This window comes from Sciurus carolinensis, chromosome 7 (genome assembly GCF_902686445.1).
Source record: "Sciurus carolinensis chromosome 7, mSciCar1.2, whole genome shotgun sequence".
NCBI classification, from domain to species: domain Eukaryota; kingdom Metazoa; phylum Chordata; class Mammalia; order Rodentia; family Sciuridae; genus Sciurus; species Sciurus carolinensis.
The window spans coordinates 114,710,078-114,732,699 of record NC_062219.1 but is presented as its reverse complement, the minus strand read 5'-3'; the positions used below and the strand labels follow the sequence as shown (position 1 = coordinate 114,732,699).

The window sequence follows — 22,622 nt, the reverse complement described above, 5'->3', positions numbered from 1 at the left end:
GAATCCATGCACATTCCCTCTCCCTCCCTCCCTCTCTCTCTCTCTCTCCCCCTGACACACCACACACACACACACACACACACACACACACACACACACAGAGCAGTAGTCAGGACAGAGTGTGCTTGAGGTAACCCTCTCTGTCTAGCCTCTGCAGTAGCCTCTCCCGCTAGACAGGGACCTGAGCTCACCAGGCAGATGAGACAGGTGGGCAGGAAGGAGGGAGGGAGGGCCCACGCAGAGACCTGGGACTGAAGGAGGGGACAGCTTCTGCTGGGGAGGGCTGAGGGTGGACAGGACTCTCACTGGGGGATTTCTCTAGAAAACAGAGCCCAACCCGCCTTTTTAAAAATCTTTTTAAAAAACTAAACCTCAGAAAGGAAAATGAAGCCCAGAGAGTCTTTTGCCTGAAACACTTTATAAATCTCAGTCAGCCCCAAACAAGGGAGGCATCTTGGCCGTGACCTTGATGAACTGGACACTTCCTAAAGCCCAGGCCCTCCTGGGTGGGGGTGACCAACCAATGGAAGGAGGGGCACTCACTCCCGTCCCCTTGGGCAAGAGTAGCACTGCCCAGCCTTCCCGAGCACCACCAGAGGTTCCTGGGAACGGCAGCAGTTGGGCCAGTAGACCAGCTGCCTTGACCTCTGGGAATGTCCTTGAGCACGTCAGGAAAACAGAAGCAGACTTCCTTCCTCTTCTTTCCTTTCCTCTTCCCTCCCTTCCTTTCCTGTGTATTCAGGCAGAGTCCAAGGTACGTCCTTCTCAGACCACCCTGGCAGCCTCTTCATCAGCCTGTGCAGGACCCCTTGCCTGGCCACACGCCCCCACTCCCACCGCCCACCACCTCCACGGCAACCACTCTGGGTAACCACTCTATCCTTTGAGGCGTACTGTGAAGTTGTATTGAATGAATAAATTTGTGTTTACCCTGAAACTTGAAACAACCCAAGTCAACTTCCACAGTAGAATGTGTGAACCACCCAATGGTAGAATACTATACAGTGATGAAAAAGAACAAAGAAAAACATCCCTGATGAATTTCACAGGCATCATATTGAGTAAAAGAAACCAGACAAAAAAGGAGGGTGTCAAGTACTATTCCTTTTCAATGAAGTAGGAAAGCCTAATCTGTAGTCACCCTGTGACTGGACAAAAGAGTCTTCTAGAGTGCTAGAAATGTCTATGCCTTGATGCAGGTGATAGTTCCACAGGGACTTGATTTTTGTCAATTCAATGACCATTTGAGTCAACATTTCTCCAAAGAAGTTACACAAATGGCTAATAAAATAAACATGTCAAACAATATTCAAAATCAACAGTCATTAAGGAAGTACAAGTCAGAACCACAATGAGTGGTCACCTCACTCCTACTCGATGTCTATAATAAAAAGATGGATAATAATAACAAGTGTCGGTGAGGAGGTGGCGAAATTGGAAGCTTCATGTATTGCTGGTGGGGATGTGCCACGGTTCAGCCACTTTGGGAGAAGTCTGGCAGTTCCTAAAAAATGAAAGATAAAATTAGTATAAGACCCAGAAATTCTTGTCCTAGGTATCTACTCAAGAGAATCAAAAGTACCTGTCTGCCCCAAACCTGTATAAATGTGTTCATACCAATGTTACTCAGGATAGCTAAAATGTGGAAAGCAACTCACATCCCCATGAACGAGCTGGATGTGGGTTATCCATATAATGGTTTGTTATTCAGCAATAGAAAGAAATGAAGGCTGACGTGTGCTGCACCATGGACTAACCTCGGGCATATTACACTAAGGGAAAGAAGCCAGACACAAGGTCGCACACCTTGTAGGATTCTGTGTATATGAAATTTCCAACGTCTGTGTGTACAGAGACAGATCCATAGAGATGGAAAGAAGACTGGTGGTTTCCAGTGGTATCAGTGGGTTCGGGGCTCCTTTGGGGGTGAAACCTGTGCTCTGAATAGTGGTAATGGTTGTGCACCTCTGACTGTACTAAAAACTTCTGAAACATCGAAACCGTGCATTCTGTGGTGTGTGAATTTTATCTTAATAAATCTGTTATTAAAAATGTATTGAGCTGGGTGCAGCAGCCTATGCTTGTAACCCCAGAGACTTAGGAGGCTGAGGCAGGAGGATCACACGTTGGAGGCCAGCATGAGCAACTTAGCAAGAATCTGTCTCAAAATAAAATAAAAAGGCATGGGGATGTAGCTCAGAGGTAGAGCACTGTAGGTTCAATCCCCAGTACTGGAAAAAAAAATGTATTGATTGAGACACTCAAGATCTTCCATGTTATTCTATATGTTATAAAAAGTAATAAATGTACCAAAAAACAAATGTTTAAGAACTTAGTATTAAATTTGTCTGAACAAAGCCCATAATACTATACTATTTGTGCAAAATCAAAATCATATATGTACAAAGCAATACCACATTTCTCTGAGGATGCATGCTAATTCGAGGATACATAATGGATAGTCTTTCAAGGAATCTAAATTGCTGCCTCTGATTTGAGTTTTTCCCTAAGTCCAGATGGAGTCTGTTGGCTTTGATTTACTCAGCGTCCACCTGAGCTCATTCTGCTAAGCCAAATCCAGCTCTCTGAGGTCCCTTCCCCCTGTGCATGGACAGGGTTCCTGGTGCTGTCAGACCCACCTGCCTTCTGAACTGAACGTCCTCCAGGGTTGTGTTTTGCTCAGTCTGGATATTCTGATACCCATGATTGTCCTGACCATTTGCGAGATCTACACCTCCTCTGGGGACTTCCCAGTCTTATCCAGGGCAGCCTTTGGTATTGGGTCAGTTTCCCAAGGCCACTCCCGAGCCCAAGGAGTGTCTGCACCCCACTGGCTAGCTCAATGATGCCCACAATCCACTGTGATTGACAGCCCACCCTACCTGGTGCCCAGGACATAGAGGCCCAGGACACCAAAGGGCAGGGAGGGAGCAGGAGAGCTTGCTCTACAGTACAGCAGACACTGTCCTCATAGCCTCTGCGACAACCGACAGAGGTACTTGTCTCATCAAGTGAAGCCACTGGTGATAAGCCATCGCCTGGATGCCCAGGTATTGACTCATCTTCAGCATCCCTCAAGAGACTTTTCTTACGCAATGTCGACTTTCTGGAATCTACACTCCACTACTTGTACAATTGCTGTGTGTATTGGTTGAGTCCAGTTGCCGACAACAGAATCCTTTCTAGGTCGTTTAATTTACTGAGGATATGGGGAGTTCAGAAAATCACTGGAACTGCAGAAGGAATAGCCTCTGTGCTCAGCTGCTGGCAACCAACACTGGGACAAAGCCTGGACCTGGCCCTCCAAGGGGCTCCTGTGCCTGTGTCATGTTGGGCCAGCTGCTGTCACAGTCCCTCCACCACAAGACCACACCCACAAAGAATGCAAACCACCTGAACTGGCCTCTCCGTTTGCTCATGCCCCACCAATGCCTCAGTTGCCTCTAATTAGATGTCATGTTGGAAGCCAGGAGTAGAATGTCCAACCAACCTAGTTTTCCCCAAACTGGGGCTTTCCCAAGATCCAGGACTTTCAGTGCTAAACCAGGAAAGCTCTAGTCAAACCAGGACAGGTTGGTTGCCCTAGCTAAGAAGTGAGTTTGGGGGAGTCTATGCTGAGAACATGGGAGTCACATTGTGGGGAACAACCCACCTGTGAAGAGGAGATGAGATGATTCAGAAAATCCAGGATGATGGATGATCTCAACTGTGCCATAAAAATAAGTTTTATCACCGTTTCTTGAGCATTCACTATAGGCCACGTGCTTGCTTTATTCTTACTATTGCTACAAGTTTGTCGTTATGATTGTCTCATTTAGTCTTCACCACAAGGCTATGAAGAGTCGTGAAGGTGAGGACCGGGCAAGCCCACCAAGAGGGGTGGGTGCTACTAAGCAAGAGGGGCCAGGAAAGGCTTGTCTGAGGAGGTGACACCTGAGTTGAGAGGTGAGCAAGAGGAGGAGCCAGACACAGCCACCCGGGGAAGGATGCTCCAGCCAAAGGCACTGTGGGCACAAAACCTTGTGTAAAAACAGAAAGGAGCTCTGTGTGCTCAGGGAACAGAAAGGAGTTCAACATGGCTGCAGGAAAGCGCTGGAGAGTGGAGAGTGGAATAACAGGAGGCTTAGTTCTGGAAGACTGTGGTAAGGAGCAAGGATTTTCTTTTAAGATCAGTGAGAAGCCAGAGGAGGTTTTTAAGCAAGGCAATGGTATGATTTGATTTTAATTTTATATCCAAGGTCACAAGCTGGTGAATGAGAAATGAAATTTAAAGTCAGATATATACCAGCTCAGAGCCCACTTCTCAACTACGATGGAAACTGACTTCCAGGATTAGGAAGCCAGGGCCCCTGCCTAGTTTTGTCCACAAATACTCATCCCATGGGTCCACAACACCCTGGGTACATTTGGCAATGCCTGGAGACACTGATGGTGAATGCAACTTGGGAGCAGGGGACACAACTGGCATCTAGAGTCCAGGGATGCTCCTGAACATCCTGAAAAGGACAGGATAGCTCTCTCAACAACAAACTGTCCCCACAGGTCATCACCCTTCTGCAGGGGATAACACAGTCAGCTGCTCACATGGACAATAGTGGGTTGACTCAAACAAAATCTGAGGCTCCTTCCAGCTGTCTCTAAGTGTGTTCTCTGCCTCAGAGACAGGAGTTCTTCAAAGCAAGCCCTGCGTTCCTTCTACCACAAAGCCAGGCAGATCCTGGCAGCACAGAATAAAAAGCAAATTAGCTGTTGGGTGTGGAGGGTAGAAATCACTTGTTCAGTTGCTCTCTCCACCTTTCAGGGGCTGTTTGTGTGTTTCCCAGTGTCCAAGCAGCCAGGCAGGGGACCAAAAGGTCAGGCAATCTCTGACAGCAGGTTGTCTACTGCAGACAGCCTGGCTCTGACCAAGTCTGGGCACTGAGGCTGGATGCAGAGACATGTTTAAGTAGCCCTAAGATGGTGGCTGGCGTTGGGCCAAGAGGTGGCGCATAATTAGTGTTGACACAGCGTGATCTACTTTTGCCTGATTAGTTAATGTCTCTTCTGCGCTAGTGGTCAACAGATGTTCCTCATTCTTAATTGGTACTGTGGCGCATGCTCCAACCATCCTACTTAATCCTAAGCTGATTGGCTGCCTTAGGTATATAAGACATTCTCTTCACCTGGGAGGAAATCACAGAATGCAGGACTAAGCAGACAACTCTAGGTCCCAGATCGCAGAATGAAGATCGCAGAACACGGGACTAAGAACACACCTCTAGGTCGCAGGTCGCAGGTTGCAGAACGCAGGCTGCACGCCATACGCCACACTCCGCACCTCCAAGAAGCAACTCACCTCTAAGAAGCAGACCTCTGAAAGCATAGCCTCTCTGAAAGAGTAGCACCTCTAAAATTAAGCAAAGTCTCTCTTCCCCTAATCAAAGTCTCTCTTCCTCTAAGCAAATCCTCTCTTCCTCTCAAAGCCTCTCTTCCTCTATAAACTAGCGAATAAGCAAGCAAGCAAGGAAGTAGTCCAGATAAAGTAATAGAAGTAGTTCATTCCCAATCACCTCCGACAAATTCCTGTGGGATTGTTGCTGTGGGCGGCAACAGCTGGAGTTGCCAGGGGATGGGCAGCCAGGAGGTGACCTGCACACACTTCCTCTAGTCTGTACTGGCAAAGAGTGTCTAAAACATCACTCCTACACACTTCCAGAGGGCAGTTTTCAATGCCCGCATGTCCATGCAGTTCCACTCCCTCCTGATGGCCGTGTGGCAGCCCACAGGCTGCATGGGGCAGTTGAGTGGGGACTGCCCACTCCCGATACCTTGACCAGCTCCCATTTCCAAACACCGTAGGCCAACTGCACGTCGTTCATGCTGCACTGATGGAGCACCACACTCACTGAAACGAACTGGGAGCTCACCAGTGCCACGCGCTGTGAGTGCTTCCACACACCGTCTCTCGGAACCAGGCTGTCTTCACATGGGTTCCTTCAAAAGCAAACCTTGAAGCGAAAATTTGGGAGCAGGTAGTTAGGCTGGGAGGTGATTGACGAGTCACGTGAGGGAATGGGGAGCAAGGAAGCCCAGGCAGAAAAGCCCATAAAGGTACGTGAGTGTGACTACTTCAGGCACCGGGGGCCTGGGCCCCTGGAGAGCTGCAGGGAGACCCTGTGTCATGTACCCTGTTTATGTCCTTCCCAGAGGGGAGGAAGCTGTCGACCCTCATTAGTGACTGCTCCTCTCTGCCGCCCAGACACTTCCAAGGCCAAGAGAACACTGTCAGGCTCAGAGCCACAGGTAGGGAAACTGTGTAGCCAACTCCACATTGGCTGAAAGAATGAACTGGGACCTCCAATGGCATCCAGTTTGTCTCCAAATACCGCGAAGAAGGTGTTAGGATGGCTCCACTTTAGCTGGAGGGGTGGGAGAGGTCATGTTAATTTGTCCAAGGTCACATGGCTCATGAAGTGCAGGACGAGGATTCAGAGTCAGGTCTGCCTGCTGCAGAGGCCCACCCATAACCACTGTCTCTGCTCCCCAGAGCTGCCAGAGCAGAGTGTCGCGCGCTCACGGTCCTGGAGGCTGGAGCGGGGAGACCAAGGTGCCCGTGGGGCTGGTTCCTTCTGAGGGTTGTGAGGGAGGCTCTGTCCCATGCCTCTCCTGGCTTCTGGTGGCTGCTGGTGATCTTAGGTGTCCCTTGCCTTGTAGACCCCTCCCCCGTCTCTGCCTCGTCTTCACCTGGCATTCTGCCCCCTGCACGTGTCTGTGCCTACTTGTTTCTTTTATTTTACTTTTTTTTTTCTTTTTTGGTATCAGGGACTGAACCCAGGGGTGCTTAACCACTGAGCTACATCCCAGTCCTATTTTGTATTTTATTTAGAGACAGGGTCTCACTGAGTTACTTACGGCCTCACTAAGTCGCTGAGGCTGGTTTTGAACTCATGATCCTCCTGCCTCAGCCTCCCAAGCCTCTGGGATTACAGGGGTGATTCACTGCGCCGGGCTCACTTGTTCCTTTTTGCTAAGGACGCTGTATAGGCTGGGACGAGGGCCCGTTCTAATGATCTCATCTTAACTAACTACATCTGCAGTGACCCTCTTTCCAAGTCAGGTCCATCCACCATTACTAGGGGTTAGGACTTCTCCATAAGAACAGAGGAAACAGCTCAGCCCACAACACCCAGCACCATGGGTGTTATTATCCTCCATACTATGCAGACACTTACTCTACATGCCTTTTGTAATCCTCTGAGCTTGTCCACTATGTCCTGGAAAAGAGTCCTTTAGCTTGTGTCCCCAGCTGCTTTGGGTGGTCCCACCCTGCAGGTCACATTGTGACTGGATCATAGATCCAGAGGCAGAGGAGGCTGGGTAGATGAAGTCTGAGAGCAGGCCTCGGCGACGGTGCCTGGGCCTGAGGTCCACCTCCCTGTCACCTTAATCACCAAGATTCAATCACCGAGTGCAATAAGGAAAAGTATTATAGAAATAAAACACTGCCAAAAATCATTCCAAAATTACAACTACATGCAATGAGCAGTCTGGGTTTATAAAGAACAAATTATGCCAGACACACTTGATTGTGCCTTTGAGGGAACTAAGAAATTAAGGGATGGGAAGGAGGGTAGAGTTGCAATACATCTTGATTTTTAATACAGCAATTGATACATTGTCTTGTGGAATTGTCCCTGCAAAATTAATTCAAATTGGCTTGGTGAGAACTGTCCCTGGGGTTGAAAAACCAGTGGAAAGATAAACAAACAAATAATGATTAAAGGAGAACACCAAAGCCCACAGTCCTCAGGTGGGAGGGGAGGGAGAGGAGGGAGGGGAAGCTGGTTTTTCTGACAGACTCAGAAATCTGAAGGGGCCTGGAAATGTGTCTGGGTGTCTTTGGGGAGATGGGGAAGGGTTGAGAAGGGGTTGACCAGGAGCCCACCAGACAGCGGGAACCACCAAGGGCTCCAAGCCAGGTGGGTTGCACTACCCACCGTATTGGAGGCTGTGCCTATTTGACCCAGCTATCCTAATTCTCTGTTTATACCCAGAGGACTTAAAATCAACATACTACAGTGACACAGCCACATTGATTTTTATAGCAGCTCAATTCACAATAGTTAAACTATGGAACCAACCTAGGTGCCCTTCAACAGGTGAATGAATAAAGAAAATGTGATATATATGTATGTGTGTATACACACACACACACACACACACACACACACACAATGGAATACTACTCAACTTTAAAGAAGAATGAAATTCTGGCATTTGCTGGTAAATGGATTGGAGTTAGAAAATATCATGCTAAGTGAATTAAGCCAAACCCCCCAAAATCAAAGGCCAAATGTGTTCTCTGATATGTGGATGCTACTTCACAATAAGGATGGGGGATAGGGAAGAATAGAGTTACTTTATATTAGGTGGAGGGGAGTGGAGGGAGGGGAAGGGAGGGGAAGAGTAGGAAGGATAGTAGAGTGAAACAGACACGATCACCTCATGTCCATATATGACTGCATGACCCATATGATCCTACGATCTGTACAATCAGAAAAATGAGAAATTATACTCCATTCATGTATGATCTATCAAAATGTATAAATGCATTCTAGTGTCATGTGCAACTAATTAGAACAAATAAAATGTAAAAATTAACATAAATAAAGAGTCTCATGACCTGGATGGAGGGAAGCCCACCTGCCCTGTCCCGGCACCTCCTGCTTTCCTGGTCTCGAGCCCACCTGGCCGTCCCCTTTGATGCTGAGCTCCTCCAGGGCTGTCTCCTCAGCTTCTCACTTGCTGGGTTCCTCTCACTCTTTTCCTGAATCAATAACCTTCTGAGAACGTAGCCCAGGAGACGCCTCCGGTGGTGTCAAAGCATTTAATAATGCTTGTCAAAAATTAACCCTACCCAGCTGCATTTGTGATCCCGATTCCCTCCACATTTAACCACTAAAGTGTTGGAGAAATAAATCAATGAAGACTTTGCACAGATAGAAAAATAGGAGTCATTCCAACTAGGGATGGAGGTGCTCCCAGGGACGGGCTGTGTGGCACAGCGTGACGGTGCCATGGAGGCCACGCCGTCCATTCTCTTTGCACAAACAAGATAAGAAATCCATCTGTGCTCCCGAAAGCTGACTCCCTCCTCCATCAGACCTCAGGATGTTATGAAGACGGCCACTTCTTGAAGCATTATTCAACAACCGTTTACCCGAGCCCACCACGGGCAGCCACTCAGGGCTGAAATTGAATTTATCTCCTGTATTAAATCTCGGGAAAGATTGGAAAGCCCTGTCAGGGAAGCCTCCAGGTAGAATTTTTATGCCTTTACGGAATAAAATGTGTATTCTTTAGCGTGCTGCTATTTATTGTTCCCCTCGCTTCTGGGGAGAGGCGAATAAGATCCTGGCCTCGGGACAGTCAGCAAACAATGGGGCTGCATTATTTTGGCATTTAGCTTGAAGGACATGAGTTGCCTGTTCTGAAGCCATCTTCATTCACAGCGGTGGTCTATTAGGGGAGAAGAGGGAGTATTTTTGCTGTTGTTAAAGATTGACTTGAAGGGATGTTTGGATCATTGGAAAAAGCTTCATCACGGAAACTTTTTCCTAGAGTAGAATCTCCACGTTAGTCCCTAGGTCTATGCTCCTGTCCTTCTACTGATGATGTCCCATGCTTTGGCTCTGGTCTCCCACCAAGCATACATTCCCCTGCCTCCCTTTCTGCTGGCTGTCTGTGACTCCAAGGACAAGTCTTTGCCAAAGAGAGTCAAGAAGAAATGATGCCCAGTGGCTTGGAAGGCTGAGGCAGAAGGATCACAAGTTCAAAGTCAGCCTCAGCAACTTAGGGAGGCCCTAAGCAACTCAGCGAGAGCCTGACTCTAAATAAAACACAAAAAAGGGCTGGGGATGTGGCTCAGTGATTATGTATTCCTGGGTTCAATCCCTGGTACCAGGAAAAAAAATAGAAGAAGAAATGACGTCTACAACTTCTGGGGCTTGCCCTTCCAGTGCTCTGTGTCACATGGACATGGTGCCCATGAGCTAGCAAGGACCATGAGGATGAGGGTCACATTCTAGAGGAGGCAGGGGTCCCTGATGGCCTTCCAGAGTTGGGTCGCCTGCCTATCTCTGGATGATCCCATAAGGGAAAGTGTGCCCAATGCATTTTGAGTATTTCTTCATTACAGCAGCCTAGGTTCTACCCTAATTAATACATTTTTTTTTACTACAGTAAAATTGTTGAAATCTTAAATCCTTTGAGTGTCTTTGTTACAATTTATCACAGACTCTGCCCCCCACCCCTACTTCACAGTTTTTGCTCTTTTATGTTCTAACAGCTACAGAAGCATTATTTCCCTGGGAAGCCTCGAAACATATGCGGTAGGCAGTAAATGGCTGACTTCTGAAAACAGTCTACTCCGGAGAAGTTTAGTTTTTCCGTGCGTGATCTCTCTGTGTTGGAGGTTGTGTCTGGGTTACAGGAAGTCACGTTAGAGCAGCCGAGTGCCTTCTGTGTGGATGGACATGTTTGCTGGAGTGGCAGGTCACACTCAGGCAGAGGATGTGAGATCCACACTTGCCCTTCCAGGGGCCTTGGCCTCCCGCCGCTCTGCCCAAGCCTTGGTGGGTATGAGACGACTGTGACTTGGCAAGAAGCAGCCCACCGAGGTGAGGCAGAGCAAAGGCATATTTCCTCTCCTATTAAAAGAAGGAGGCATAAAAGGGCAAAGGAAATCAGGATCATGTAATTTTTTTAAATCCTTGTCAGGCAGCACTTTAGACAGAAGAAAGGTATTGAGAAATCAGGCAAACAATGACAGCACGCCACGGAGCCAAGGCTGGGTGACATTTGTGCGAGCAGCTCGAGAAAGAGACAGGGCACATTCAGGATGACAATTAAGTAAAAAAACCCATCATGGTGGCTGAGAAGAAACACAATCCCGCCTTGGATCCAGGCCTCCATCGTGCCGAGGAGCTTACCAAACGCACAGACCGCTGTATTGAAATGGTCTGGAGAGACCCGGCCACTTCAGCCGGCTCTGCCCGGAGGGTGAGGACCTGCAGTCCGCAGGCCTGTGCAGGCCCTTGGCCAGAGCAAGCGGGCAGCCTGCACCGGGCCGGCTCCCACGGAGCAGCCACGGAGTCGGGAATCCATTTTGCAGCCTTATTTTATGGCTCCTGGGGTGAGTTTCAGATGCACCTAGAGATACTGTGCAGCCGCCTCCCCCAGGACCTTGCCATCTGGCCAGAGGGAAAACGATGGCTTGGTTCTCTCCCTCCCCCTCTCTCTCTCTCTCTTTCTCTCTCTCTCTCTCTGTCTCCTGTTAATTGACAAGGTTGCTGTAAGTATTGAAGAGATGACGGACAGTGAACACCCACCCCTCTGTGGAGTTTGCTTCCTTCTGTCCTGCTCTCTGAAGCCATAAGGCCCTGCCCTGCCCTGCTGCCTGGGTCCTCCGTCCCCTGTCCCAACAATGCACTTGCCCCTGTTCCAGACGGGGCATCCCTTTGAGCCCGGTCTCTGCACGCACCCTACTCCTCTGTGAAGGCTGCCTTCCCTCTCCCCACGCAGCCCACGCACACCCCCGCTCTGCCCAGCCCTCCAGCCACTAGTGCAGGCCACCAGCCCCGGCCCACCCTCTCGACTAGCCTGACTGCCCCAGAGGCCCACCCACCCGAGCCCACTGAGGCCACATGGAGGCATTTGCTGGGCAGGGTGAGCCGCCAAAGGCTTCCTGGGCCTGCCCGCACACAGCAGGGCCACAGACCCGCCCCAGCTTCGCGACCTGCCTTTGCTCCTTCACAGCCTTGTAGCCTTGAATCCTGCCCTGGACTTTTTGTGTGTGACAAAAATACACGTGTTCCCGGTGGTTCAGCCAGAGGGGCTCAGGGATTCTAGATCACTACCTGAGATGCGCCATTCCTAGGAGAGTGGCCTTCAGGGTTCCTGTCACCTCAGTGAAACAAAAACTTTCACATGGCACATTATACGGCACCATGACTCTTGGTTTTCTTCCCGGGATCCCCTCTGGCCCCTCCCTCTTGGTTCCAGGTGGCACTGACGCCCTCTGAGCCTCAGCTGTGGCATCCCCACGGAGGCAGGACCACGGGCTCATCAGAGAGATGGAGACGGTCTCATGCTAGGATCAGGGGATAATGGGTAAGACCTGAGAACTCGTTCCCGTTTGAGTGAGCTGTCACTCAGGCAAAGCACCGTCTGCCCCTTAGCTGGGGGAGGGGTGCAGTGGAGCAGACCTCTTGCTCCCTGCTGCTGCCAGGCCTCCGCAGGAGGGACGGGCAGGAGCAGGCTGCCAGGGTCAGGGAGCCGATCCCACCCTCGCTGTTGACACAGGGCCCCAGGCTCCTGGCACTGAAATGCTTCTTCACGCTGAGGCCTCCCCTGGTTCTCCAGTCAGGAGCCAGAGGTGAGTGGGTGCCCCCGGGTGCAGGCACTGGGCCAGGCTTGTCCTGGAGGGACACACCCGCCCACCCGTACCAACCCGAGCTCACAGTACACTTCAGCAGCTGTCGCGGACACCACTCGGTGGAAGAAACCAAACGTCTTTTGACACCTGCTCTTAAGAGAATAAAGACACTGGCGGCCCCAGGAGGGGCACTGGGCAGCGCTGTCCTCTGGAGTTTCTCAAATGTTAGTAAAGAAGACTTTCCGCAAGTGAAATCTTAAGGGTCACACCATGAAACAGAAGGCGGGGGCTTCTCTGGGCCAAGCGGTGGAGGGCGCTGGGCCTTCTGCCCTTCAGTCCACTCAGGAGCCCCAGGGAGCCCCTCCTGACCAAGTTCACGGTCATTCCTCTCTCATTCCATGTAGAATCCAAGTGATAGCATCTGCATTCCTCAGGGTGAGCCAAACCTAATATAAAAGCCACTGATCTTGTCCAACTCTCTGAGGGTTTATGGAGGAGAAAATCGGAGACAGGGAGGTGACGCCCAGCCGGGCTCCTCACTCAGCCATCCTGGACCCAATGTGCCACCCCAGCTGAAAGGCGTTCCTGTCTCTCCGGTTTCTCCCCAGGCAAGACATCCCACCTGGCTCCCTTCAGACCACTCAGGATTCTAAAGACCCTGAGCAAGACGCTCAGGGAGAGGCCGCCAGTGCCAGGCTGGGGGTGGAGAGCCAGCCTTGGACTCAGAACCGACTTCAAGGGACAATTGTGGCTCAGATGTCAGTCTAATTACAGGCCTGTCACTATGCATTAGCTGTGTGGCGGGACGGCAGGGGTAGAAGTGAAAGAAGCGTGAAGCCAAGCTGGGACCGTGAGAAGGAGCTTGTCCAGCAGGGCCCCAGGGAGAGCAGGGGTGTGGGCCACACCGACCCACCGCCCCCGCCCCACCAATCCTCACCTCGCTGCAGTGATCCCAGCTGTCCCTCGGGGCCCAGAGGACAGCCAGGCAATGGCGGGGCCCATCCTCCATCCTGCAGCAGCCTCGCGCTCCTGGGGGGTGCAGAGATCTTCACTCCTCTCCAGCTACTGCACTTCACCCATTCACGTGTTCATTCATTCAACAAATATTCATGAAATAGGACTACCAGTCAGGCATCTTTCTAGGCTCTGGGGACATCGTGGTGACAGGGGATCTGATTTTAAATGATGGGGAAAGTCTGAGGAGATGGCATATGAGTCAGTCCCTGAATAAACAGGAGAAAGAGCAACTAGAGAACTGCAGGTGCAAAGGGCCTGGGGCAGGCTGCAACCGGCTTGATATGTGAAAGGAGACTGAGTGGGGAAGCAGAGTGAGCAAGCGGAGAAAGGCAAGGAAAGAGGTCAGGTTCACGTACAGGGTGCAGATCGTGAGGTGTGAGGGTGGAACAGGGACATGGCCAGCAGCGGTCCCACAGACCTGGAGTGTGAAGTGGTGGCTCAGACTGGGGTGGCACCGTGGGTGGTGAGAAGAGCTCACATTGTGCTGATTCTGACCTCAGCTCTCCCGCTCCCTTCGTGACTCCCCATCTCCACGCCACAGTGGACCCACCAGCTCATGCTCACTCAAGGCAGCATGAGCCTCGCACACAAGAGACTGGACGCCGCCATCGAGGCTGCCAGAACAGGCATCCTGGCCTGTGAGCAAGGCCACCAGCCCCTCTCTGCCCTCTTCTTCCCATATTTAACCAAAGCAATGCTTCTGGAAAGAGTCAGGGACTTTGTCAGCATGGGGCTGCCATCCTGGGAGATACCTCAGACCCACAGGACCGTGAGGAGCAGGGGAGGCCCCTACGGTGGGGCGTGGAGCTAGATGCCGCATTAAGCAGGTCCCAGCGCTTCCTTCCTACGGGGTCTAGGTGTTCACAGGAGTGAGCACAAGAGCGATCCTAGCAGGATTCCTGCCGCAGACTCGCCTGCAGGTGAGGAGCTACGGAGCCAGGCGGGAGGAACGGACCCGGCTCCCTCGTCGGCTGATGCTCCTGCCGTACCTGCTAAGTGAACAGAGGAAGAGATGAAGAGACACCGGGAGCACAGGGCACCCGCCCCACTCGGCACCCGGACACGGAGGGGGCAACTGAGGGCCATTGCTCGGGCCATCCTCACCTCACTCCCCAGGGTTGGCTCTCTGCCTCCCGAGGTGAGCACCAACCCCGGGGCCAGAGGGAGGAGGAAGCCCGGGTGTCAAGCTGGGGACCAAGAAGTACTGTTGCCCCTTCAATAGGTCCTTTCTGAGGAGGAGCTTTGCTAGGGGTAGGGGACACAGTTTGGCTACTTTCCAAATTATGGGCCTGCCTTCCTGGGCTGCCCAGCCAACCAGAGCCCCGGCCTCAGACAAGGGACCAAGCAGGGCTTGTGGGGGCTCCTCTGTTCCAGAAACAGTGACGACAGTACCTACTAACCTCCGGCCGGGCCTCCGGGGCCTCAGATGCTGATTCCACATTGTCTCATTCCACCTCCCAGCATCCTGGACCACAGATCATCCTCAGAGGTTCAGAGAGCATCAAGTGACTGCTAAGGACTAAGGTGAGCCCTGGCTTTTTGTCCTGAATTCTCGGTTCCCTCCATTCCACATCAAACTCCCTGAAACAGTGTGAAGTCCAAGGTCAAGGGAGACCTCGACGCTCATTTCTTCCAAGCCCATTATTTTACAGTGAGGCCCAGAAAGGACAAAAGGAATACAGGGGTCCCTGCAGCCAGACGCCTCCTGCCCTTCCTCCCTGGAGGCGTGGGGTCCTGCCGAAGCCTCCCCATCCCCACCCCGCTGGGTTTCCTCTCCGCTGCAGAGACAGCTGTGGCAGTCTGCAGCTGTTTACTGGCAGTCAGAGAGAGGAGGAACTTAAGTGGAATATAAACTATCAAATTAAATTCCCCTCTTCAAATGCCACCGGATTCGCTCTACCTGAGAATTTCAATCGATGCTGCTAACTTCTCCCTGCTCCTTAATGGAATGCAACAGGCGCAATTTTTTTCCTGCCATTGGAGCTGGGCTGCCGCTGTGGCGATGCTGTGAGAGGGGACGGGGCCGGGATGTCTGTGGAGATGGGTATCAACATGCATCATGGGAAAAGCGCAGCCCTCGAGCTGGGAGCCATGCCACTAAGCAGGCTGCCAACAGCTTTGTTCATTTCCCCCGACCAGAGGATTTGACGGAGGTGTCCATGGGTGTGGGGCTCAAGAAGATGCTGCAAGAGGAAAGGTCCAGGAAAGAGGGCAGATTCCCTCCCGGTACCACAAACGGGGAGTGAAGCTCATATTCACACAAACTGCAGCAAGCCACCGGCCCACTGATAAGTCCAAGGGAAGGAACATGGGCCCCCAATATTTTGTCACACAGAATGTCCCCTGCTTGGGAGTTCTGGGTTCTAGTGCTGGGTCCACCATTCATCGGCCAGGCGAGTTTCAACAGGTCACTTTTCTGAGGTTCCCTTTCCTTTCTCTATAAAAAGGCTCCCCCCCCAGCAATATGGGGGATAGGAACACTTTCTTAAAACTGCCACGTGCCGTACAGTTGTGAGACCCTCGTGAGATTCTTCCTCTAGAGCCTAGAGAGTCTAGGTTTGACCCCTGGGCCAGATGGAACAAGAAGGGCCAAGGCCATTTGTGATTTGGAAGAACTGGGCTGGGCTGGGCTGGGCTGGCCATCCCGGAAGTGACCTCCGGGAGGCAGCAGAGGAGGTGCTATGGAGGGCCGGTGCTCAAGACCCAGGGCTGCTCCCAACCCAGGGTCTTTAGGGGACTTGGAAGGGAAGGATTGAGGCTGCCATTGGAAGGAGATAAGGACCCACAGCTGCCGGTCACCACCTCCAGCGGATGTCCTGCTGCCTTTCCCCTCCCCCAGGGTCAGCCTTTCTTTCAGACTTGGGACCAAAATAAGGTCCCCAAAGTTCTCCCCTCAGCGGCTCTTTCCCTTCCACAACAGACTTTCTTGAGTGGTCATGAAACGCTGTCGCCCCTCTTCTTGAGGATGGTAAAAACTGCCTTACTCAAGGCACAAGGAAAAGCAAGACAAAAGTAATGATTGACACCTATCAAGCACCAGGCACAGCACCCGTCAGCCTTCGCACGCTAATTACTCCACATAGTAATCAGATGAATGGGCCAGCCGGTTTACAGATGAGGAAACCGAGACGCGAACGGAGTAAACCACTTTTACAAGATCACACAGGTGTAAAAGGATCAAGCAGGATCTTGGGCCCAGAGACCTCGGACTCCAGTATGTACCCATGTTCTTTCCATTACACTGACGACCTAAAAACATGGGGCGTGTGAGGAGTAGACGCCACAAGACTGGAAACTGCAAAGACACAGAAAAGTCACAGAACCCAGACTTGGGGGTTGGTACTGGCTTCGTCCTCCATTCTGGACCTCTCTGTGCCAGGTTTCCTGAGGCCAGTTCTTGTCTTCCACTGCTTTCTGCTTCTGCCCTTGAGAGTCCATGGGGAGCCATCCCCACCATGGTGCTGTCTGTCCCATATCCTGGTCCAAGCTGCTCCCTAAGCTCTCTGCAAGCCTGCGCTTCTCCAGGCTTTCTTCCACTAGCAAAATTATTTTCCCATTTTCATTCACAATGCAATGCCAGCGCTCCAATCATGTGTTGGGTACAGGACGAGGGGTGAGGGACCACACTGGGAACACTTGTGGCTGGACAGGTCCCATACATTCTGTTAGCATGCAGTATCTCATTTAAGCCTCTCCAAATCCTTACAGAAGATATTGGCACTCTCTCTCTCTCTCTCTCTCTCTCTCTCTCTCTCTCTCTCTCTCTCTTTCTCTCTCTTTCTCTCTCTCTCTATCTATCTATCTCTTTGATAGATGAGTAAGACTCAGTCATTGAGTAAACTGCCCATTGTCAACAAATAGAGTCAAACAGCCAGTTCTCACCCTCAGGCCCTCTAGCATGAACACCACCCACAGAGTACAGTCAGGAAGATAACCTACTTCCCCATCCACTCCACTTCAGGTGACTAATTCTTACTATAATTTAATATAGATTCTTAATATAATTTATTGTGATAAATTATGTTGTGATAAACACCTATCACTGGGACTCTGCTAGGACAGAAGAGACATATGTGATATGTCTTCAGGATCTTTAGTCTCCTTGAGGGTTAGAGTCACATGAATTGGGCTTGGTGGCCTCCCTGGGCCTGGGCCATCCTTCTCCAGCACCCACCCTCCCCATCGTTCCCTTCGCTCTCCTACAGCTGCTCCTATCCCCATCTGCCCCAGGAAGGTGGCTGCTCTCAGGTCCTTATCTTCAGCCTACCTCTCTTCTCAGCCTCCATCAGGGCTGCAAATTTCACTAACGGCAGGAGGTGTGCAGACATCCACACAGCAGGCTGAGTGTTAAACAATAGCGCAGCAACCAGATCCTGCCCACAGGCCTCGAATCACATCAGGCGCGACACAGCGCGGAGCCAAACAGAGCTTGCTGACAGTCTGCATGGTGCTCAGCACTGGGGGTTGGCCCTCTTGCTCCTGCTTCTGTTTTCCCAGGACAATTTCATCTATCTCAAGTATTTATCTACTTCCTCCATGCTGACAGCTCTGAAATACCCTGTCCTCAGCATGGGTCTCTCTCCTGAGCTCCAGACTTGGTCTGCTGACAGTCCAGCTGCACACACTTGGCCAATGGAATGCCTCACCCCTATATTCTTTGCATCCTCCTTCTCCCGGCCCCCAGCATCCCACTCATTCAGACAACCTAAGCCAGAATCCTGGGGTCTTGGTGGGCTGCCCCTTTCCCCCCACATCTGATGACCACATCCTGCTGAAGGAACTTCCCTCCTGTCCAGCCCTCCTATAGCTGCCCTAGTCAGGTTGTCGCCTGCATCTCCATAGCTCCCCTACCCCCCCCCCATCTCAAGCAGCAAAACCAGCAAAGCTAGAGCTACTTGCAACTTAAGTCACACATCTGGTAGGAAAAGGTGCTACTGCCCTTCCCCTGAGATCAGTGCCCCTGAGATCGGGGCCGGGGACCCTCTCCAGTCTGGTCACACAGACATCTGGAGCACCCTGGCCCCCACTTCATTCTTTGGGTGCAATAAGCTGTTTGTACTTGCCTTTCCTTTCCCGCCCACCTGCCACCTGCCAGTTATGCTGAGATCATACATTAGTGGTCCCTCCTCTGAGAAGCTTCCTGGTGTCCTCGGCATCTAGACGGCTACCCTTCACTGGAGTCCCGCTCTCCAGCCCCAAGGCACAGGATTTAGACATCACTTGTTTCCTTGTCTGCAAACTGGAGGGTGGCCTCTGGGTGGTCAGCCCTTATCCTGATTACGGTGAGCCTGGGAAGGTATATTAATAGCTGACACCGTGACTCCTTACACACAGGGACATGTCTAATCCTTACATCAACTTGTGAGGAGTCATTATCCCCAGACGGAACAACTTGAAGAACAGTGGGGTTGGGCTCTTGGCCAAGGTCATGTGACTAAGAAGTGGTAGAGTCAGGATTTGAACGGGGGCTCTAGCGCCAGACCAGAGCTCCTAACAGAGATGCTACTGCCCTTCCCCCAGCACTGCATCTTGGGTTGCCGAGACTAGCCTGAGGCCCTTGCCATTTGCCTGTGGTTGGTCTGCAAACAGATCTAGGGTCGCATGACCCAGGTCTGGCCAGTGGAATATGAACAGAAGTGGACTGGGCACACCTAGGAAAGATGATATTCCTCCCCGGTACAGAGAAGCGTGGGTTCCTGAGTCCCCTTACTGCTGCCTTTGAACCTGAGATGCTGCCAGGCTGGGGTCCCACCTCGCCGTCTGAGACACACAGAGAAGAGCAGAGGAGGAGGAATCCAGCAGTTGGGTTCCTGAAGGCAGTGTGATCTGCGGCCTCAGGAGCCCCAGCCAGCACTTCCTCCTTACTGATGGAATAACGAATGTACGCTTTAAACAACAAGTGGGTGAGGTTCTGTTTCTTACTGCCAAACCCGTACTGCCCACTGTCTAGGACAGTGCCCAACACATGGCAGGCCCCTCAGGAAGGGCTGTTCAACCCACAAAATGTGAACATGGTGCGGGCAAACGTGGGAAGGCAGGTCACCGCAAAGCCCTGAGGAGGCTGGTCTCCCCGCACCTGTGTCCTCAAAGGGTTGGCCTCCATGGGTTCCACTGGGATCTTCTTCCTCCATGTCCAGTGGAGAAACCCACCTAAACAGAAGGGAGGATGGCAAAGACTCATCTAGGACCCAGTCTCCAAGCAAGTACCACCACCAAGGCCTCTTCTCTCTCAGCCTTGGATTTGAGTCAATAAAATGAGGAGGCGTCTAAAGGACTCATTCCTCACTGTGGAGTCTGAGAGCACCCAGGGCCTCTCTGGCCATGCACTGCAGGTAGCTGGTGATAACTGAGCCTGGCTCTCCCTGTCAGATCTGCCACCCTCATGAGACGCTAGGAGGGTCTTGCTTGCTTGCTGGGTTCCTGGGGAGTCAGCATGGGCTCTAATGTTCGGGCCAGTCCCTCCCCCATCCCTAGTCGCCCATTGCAACTTTGTATATGAAATTATGCATCAATTCGAAGTTCGCATAATTTTCCCCATTGAAAATCTGAACTCTGCATTCAGAAATGGGTCTGGTTAGTCAATTGCAGGTTAGTGTGAACTAACGTCAACCTCAGGACTGTTTGCTAACTAAAGCTTATCTCCCCTAAGAGGCCTTTAATGCGTTCATCTTGCAAGTTTTGTGTCAGTTCCTAACCATTATTCTGCACTTTTTATAGCCCATCTTGTTTAACTTTTCACTTGTTTTCTAATTCTGCAACTAGATTACAAGTTCCTCAGAGACCAAGTCCACACTTCTACCCATACTTGGGATTCAGTGATTTATGTTTTCATTCAGTAAATGTCTATGGAGTATATCCTAGATCCTGGGCTGTGTGCTAGGTCTGAGCTTTCCAAATGAATAAGGCGTAGTCCCTACTACCAAGAGCTTACAGTCTATTTGGGGGAGACAAACTATAGAAGCAAACCATTAGGTTTCCTTCTCACGAAGGTCCAGGGGCCCATCTCTTTCCTTGACTCTGTCCTTGCCACACCCGCCTCCCACCAGTCTTTACTTCAGCTAATATGAACAGTCTGTTGCCTGCAATCAAGATAAATCAATTGCAGTATCCCCTAGGGCAGGACATGCTTGAACAGACTCTTCAAGGATCAGTCGGAGGGGACCAGGGCCACAGGGAGCATATTCCTGGCAGAGGGAACAGCACGAGCCAGAGTGGAGGCCAAGAACAGCTTGTAATGGGCAATGCCAAACACATGTGCATTCATTTCTATTTTTGATCCCTCATTGTGGAATGAAAGGCTTTGTCCACAGCAAAGCAATCCCAGACATCAAAAGGCTGATGGAGGAGGTATTTTGGGACATGCGTAGGGAGGAAAGGCCCTTCCCCAAGCCTGCAGAACCACACTGGGTAAGCAGCTGTCTCCAAAGACCAAGGCTTAAAACCAATCCAGAGTTTGAAACCAATCCTGCTGATTCACAGCAGCTCCTTTGGTGCCAAGGATGCACTAGTGAGAGAGGACAACTTCACCCAAGCAGCCACAGTCCTGGGAGGAGAAAAGGTCTCAGAAGAGGGAATGGCCAAGTTGGAAGGGACCCAAAGAGATCGTTCCATCCAAGAGGGTCCCGAGGGCCTCAGGCCAAGGTGGGAGGGAAGTGGGACCAGAACTCAGCCTCCCAGCCTTTGAGAGGGAACCTCTCTCTGCAACTTGGTACTTACACATGAGAGGAAGACGGACTCTCAGAGCTTGGAAGTGCAGGATCTTGGGGAGTAGTGAGATGATGGAACGCTAGGCTTGGTCCACTCTGTGACTTCCCAGAAAGACTAGCTCTAGCGTTCAGAGCCAAATGACACATGCTCTAAAAACATCCAGAGCATGTAAACAAGGCAATGTGATCCCCTTCCCCGGCCAGGGCTTCCCTGGGCTGCCAACTATCCCTTTGTCTCCCAAGAACCATTTCTAGGGAGCCCACATCTTGGTAAAAGACTGGTAAGAGTCTACTTGATTCCACAGAAGTTAATTGACCTACTGTGTGCAAGGTGCTCTTATTGGAAAAATGTGAAGAACTCAGATCCTCCTACTTTGGGACCAATCCCAATCATCTAAGGCCAAGGGATCAGATGCGGTTAGCAAGGACAACCTGGCCCCATAAGGACATTCACTCCAAGTTCTGGCCTCCATCCAGCCCAGGGGATTGTCTTTCCGTGACCTAAAGTGGTATTCTGTTTGCTTCTCATCTATCGGGAGCCATGGACTAAATTTGCTTTTTCAAAAATGTCAATCTTATGTGTCCCTTCAGCTCTACAGACAACCAGTCTGGACAAAACACATGCAGTCCAACACAAGATCAAAGACCGTCCTCATCTCCTTCATGGGGACCCTCAGCACCCAAGACAGGGCCCCTGTTGTTCCATAAACATTTGTGGGATGAGGGAAGAATGGTTGACAGCCTTGCCCACCAGCCCGTCGCCCCCTTATTTACCATCACATCCTCTTAGCTCAGCTGGCGAGCCTGGCCTACAGTGGGGGCTGGTTACACATCTGTTAAAAGAATGAATAGCACGCAGATCTCCGATTTTTTGACAAATAATTGTTTTTATGGTGTCATTGGTACTCATTCAACTAAATATTGAGTCTTTTCCACATGCAAAGTCCCAGGCCAGACTCAAAAATCCAGCGATGCCCAAGAAGGAGCCCCTGCCTCAAGACAGCCACAATCTAGCAGAAGCCCTCCCACCTGGCAGGACTTGGACTCACACGCAGCTCATCAGAAAATAGAAAATAGAAAAATGTCAGCATGGAGCATCATAGAAAATACTACCACGCTGCAAAGTTCTCTGCTGTGCTCCATCAGCTGTCTCCCTGGGTAGTGTAGAGTGTATTGGTGGGCTCCTGTGCCCTCTGCCTTCCTGGTGGGATTGGTCCTGAGGGGACACTGGCAGGAGATGACAGGGAGAGAAGAACGGGAGGTCAGGGCAGGACTTTCCCTGGCCCCTCCTGCAGTGCTGGGCACCCGGCCACCACGCAGACCCACCAGCTGCTGGCAGGAGCTGCTCTGTGTTCCCCTACCCTGAGGCCCCATCCCTGGGGGTCTCCCTCATTCCTATCCACAGTTCTAGAAACAATTCTTTTATTAAACTATCTTCAAAGTATCTAATGTGAGCATGCCATTTTTGTTTCTTGCTAGGATTC

The 22,622-nt window shown here is 51.2% G+C and overlaps 1 long non-coding RNA gene across 1 annotated transcript; it reads right to left on the bottom strand.

The window, feature by feature from the left end:
* Nucleotides 1-1,046: 1,046 nt before the first annotated feature.
* Nucleotides 1,047-21,265, bottom strand: LOC124989154 (uncharacterized). Its single transcript, XR_007109567.1, has 3 exons — nt 21,149-21,265; nt 5,907-5,987; nt 1,047-1,504 (listed from the first exon to the last, which is right to left on the bottom strand). It is a non-coding gene; the product is annotated as an uncharacterized LOC124989154 (long non-coding RNA).
* Nucleotides 21,266-22,622: the final 1,357 nt, after the last annotated feature.